This window comes from Dasypus novemcinctus, chromosome X (genome assembly GCF_030445035.2).
Source record: "Dasypus novemcinctus isolate mDasNov1 chromosome X, mDasNov1.1.hap2, whole genome shotgun sequence".
Taxonomy (NCBI): domain Eukaryota; kingdom Metazoa; phylum Chordata; class Mammalia; order Cingulata; family Dasypodidae; genus Dasypus; species Dasypus novemcinctus.
Window position 1 is genome coordinate 139,172,066 of NC_080704.1, and position 4,003 is coordinate 139,176,068.

The 4,003-nt window shown below is 35.4% G+C and overlaps 1 non-coding gene across 1 annotated transcript; it reads right to left on the reverse strand.

Annotated features, from left to right (window-relative positions):
- Positions 1–200: 200 nt before the first annotated feature.
- On the reverse strand, positions 201–401 carry LOC111762862 (small nucleolar RNA SNORA73 family). Its single transcript, XR_002795870.1, has one exon. It is a non-coding gene; the product is annotated as a small nucleolar RNA SNORA73 family (small nucleolar RNA).
- Between the last annotated feature and the right edge of the window lie 3,602 nt (positions 402–4,003).

The following is a 4,003-nucleotide window of genomic DNA, read 5'->3' on the forward strand; positions in this document are numbered from 1 at the left end:
AATGCAATCTAATAGGGATAAGATGATATCTCATTGCAATTTAGATTTGCATTTCCCTAATAGCTAGTGATGATAACCATTTCTCCATGTACTTTTTAGCCATTTGTATTTCATCTTAAGAAAAGTGGCTGTTCAATTCACTTGCCCATTTATTTTTAGATGCTTATTTAAGTTTTTTTTTTATTTTAGTTTTTATTATAAGATGATTCCTGCAAGGTTTGTATCCTCAGTCATTGTTTCAGTACTGAAATTGTGTAGGAATATGCAGGTACAGGTTTGAGGCCCAGCTTCAACTACAATGTCATGGAATGGGACTGGATATTACTGAGAATTGCCTTATGCTCTTTTAGACCACCAGAACAGAGTCCAAGTAGAATGACCTCCTGGTTTATCCACATTGGATATTTTGTCCATTTTTTAAATGGATTGTTTGCATTTTTAGTTTCAATATGTAAGAGTTTTTTATATATACTGGATATTAGACCATTATTGGATAAGTGGTTCCCAAATATTTTATCCCATTGAGTTGACTGACATTTATCTTTCTTGAAAAACTACTTTGAAGCACAAAATATTTTAATTTTGAGGAAGGCCCATTTATTTTTTTTCATTGTTTGTACTTTCAGTGCAAATTTTATGAGATATTTCCTAGTACAAAATCTCTCAGATGCTTCCCTACATTATCTTCTAGGATCCTTATGGCCTTAGATTTTATATTTAGAAATTTATTCCATCTTGAGTTAATTTTTGTACAGGGTGTGAATTGGTGATTTTCTTTCATTTTTTGGATATGGATATCCAGTTCTCCCAGTGCTATTTAGGAGGCTATTCCCTACAAGATGAGGGGCCATGGTGGCATTGCCAAGTATCAGTTGGTTGTATATGTGCAGTCAATCAATTTCCATTGGTCAGTGTGTTTATCCTTGTGTCAACACGATGCAGTTTTGACCACTGTAGCTTAAGAGTATGTTACAATCTCATGTAGTGTGATACCTTCAAATTCATTTTTCTTTTTCAATATGTTTTTATTATGCAGGCCCCAAGCCCTTCCAAATAAATTTCATAATTGGCCCTTCCAGTTCAGTAAAAAATGCTGTTAGCAGTTGCAGACTCTCTCTTCCTTGGGATGGTCATTGTCCATCATCATCTCCTTGTTAGTTGTCCTGGTTGAGTCCAATGAAATGGAGAGTAGGTGCTACAACTCTTTTGAGTTTTTGGGCCCAACTCTCACATGAAGAGCCCAAAGATTTAAGTCTCTTGGGCATACACCTTTCAATTCTAGTACTAATTATAAGTTCAAACAGAAAGTGCAGAAGAGCCATGTGTAGGGAAACCACAACAGAGTCCAACTCTGTGACACTGGGGAACATAAATTTCCAGGTATGGCCCACTGACAGGGCACCAAATTCCTGAGCTGTCTGCTCTGTCTGGATCTTTCCAAGCAAGATAATACCATGCATCTGCCCCATTGGATATAAAACCCCTCTCAATTAGAGGTGGAGAGGACATCACCATCACAGAATCCTCAGGTTGGGGAATGAATGATGGGGTAGAGTAGACTTACTGGTATTCTACTATAGATGTATTGTGACTCTAGTAATGCAAGAACATTTTTCGTTGTTGTGGAGTCAGTGGCCACTAGAGGTTCTGAGTAAGAGGGAAAAACAAGGAATATGGGGACATTATTAGGACTTAGGAATTGTCCTGAATGACATTGCAATGATGGAAACAAGCCATGATATACCTTGTCCTAGCTTAGAAAATTGTGCAGGAGAGGATTTAAAGTACAATGTAAGCTATAATCCACACATAGTGTCAATGCTCCAAAATCTGTTCATAATTATAAAAAAATATATACCACACTAATGAAGGATGTAGTTAACGTGGAAAAATGTTAGAGGAATAGGGAGCAGAGCATATGGGATTCCCTCATTTTTTAATGCGATTTTATGTAATTTAAGTATCTTTAAAATTTAAAAATATATTAAAATGCTGTTGCAATTTTTATTGGGATTGACTTAATTGCATAAATTAAATACAGTAAAATGGTCACCTTAATGATAATTAGTCTTCTATTCTATGAACATAAAATATTCTTCAGTTTATTGTATTTATGTCTTCCTTGATTTCTCTTAATGTTGTGTAGTTTTCTGCAAACAAGCCCTTTACATCCAAAGTTATGTTTATTCTTAGATATTTGATTCTATTAGTTGCTATTGTAAAATGATTTTTTTCTTGATTTCCTCCTCATGTAGATTGTGTACAGAAATTCTGCTAATTTTAAAAAAATATTTATTTTTATTTATTTCTCTCCCCTTCTCCCCTTCCTCCCCCTCTCCCCAGTTGTCTGTTCTCTGTGTCTATTTGCTGCTTCTTCTTGTCCACTTCTGTTGTTGTCAGTGGCACGGGAATATGTGTCTCTTTTTGTTGTGCCATATTGTTGTGTCAGCTCTGTGTGTGTGTGGCACCATTCCTGGGCAGGCTGCACTTTCTTTCGCGCTGGGCAGCTCTCCTTGCGGGGCACACTACTTGCGCGTGGGGCTCCCCTATGCGGGGGACACCCCTGCGTGGCAGGCACTCCTTGTGTGCATCAGCACTGCACATGGGCCAGCTACACACGGGTCAAGGAGGCCCGGGGTTTGAACCGCAGACCTCCCATGTGGTAGGCAGACGCCCTAACCTCTGGGCCAAGTCCACTTCCCTAAATTCTGCTAATTTTTGTGTGATGATCTTATATTCTTCCACTTTTAAAAATTCATTTATCAATTCCAGAAACTTTGTTGTTGATTTTTCAGGGCTTTTTATGTATAGAATAATGTCATTTTAAAAAGTGAGAGATTTATTTATTCCATTCCAATTTTCACTACTTTTATTTCTTTTTCTTGCTTACATTGCTCAAGCAAGTACTTGTTAAAAATACAATACAATATTAAAAAAGAGGGAAACATTGAGCATCCTTTTTGTTTCCAGATCTTAGAGGGAAAGCCTTTAGCATTTCACCATTGAGTATGGTGGTATCTATGCATTTTCTTTTTTGTCTTTATTTATATTTTAATGTTACATTAAAAAATATGAGGTTCCCATATACCACATACCCCCCACCACCCTCACCCCACTCTTCCCCTCATAACAACATACATACGTTTTATCACGTTGAGGATGTTTCCTTCTATACCTATGTTTTGAAGTACTTTTGTCAAGAAAGAATTCTGTATCTTATCAAATGCTTTTTCTGCATCAATAGAGATAATTATTTGACCTTTTTCTTTCAATCTGTTAATTTTGTCTTTATGTTGATTGATTTCCTTATGTTGAACCATCCTTGAATACTTGGGATAAAACCGACTCAATCCTGGTTTATATTTCATTTGATGTATGTCCAATATGATTCGCAAGGCTTTTGCTGAGAATTTTGGCATCAAATTACCTTAAAGAGATTGAACTGTTGTATTTTTTTTTTCTGGCATCCTTATGTTGCTATATTGTAAGGGTGATATTGGCAACATAGAATGAGATAGGTAATTTTCCCTCCACTTCTAATTTTGGAAAAGTTTAAGGATTGGTGTTAGTTCTTTCTAGATTGATTGGTAGAATTCACCTGGGAAAACATCTGGTCCTGGGTTTTTCTTGGTTGGAAAGTTTTTAATGACTAATTCAATCTCAGTACATATGATTCATTTGATGAGTTATTCTATTTCTTCTTTTGTCAATATGTGTTGCTTGTGCATTTCAAGGAAATTATTTATTTTATCTAAGTTATTCAACTTGTTGGCATGCAATTTTTCAAATTACCCTCTTATCATAGACTTTATTTTTGTTTAACAAGAGTGATATCCTCTCTATCCTTTTTATTTTATGTGTTTCCATTGTCTCTTTTTTTGTTGTTATTCGTCTTCTCAAAGAACCAGATTTTGATCTTGTTGATGTTTTCTGGTATTTTATTTTCCTCAATTTAATTTGATTATGTTCTTATCTTTGTTATTTCTTTCTTTTTGATTGCTTT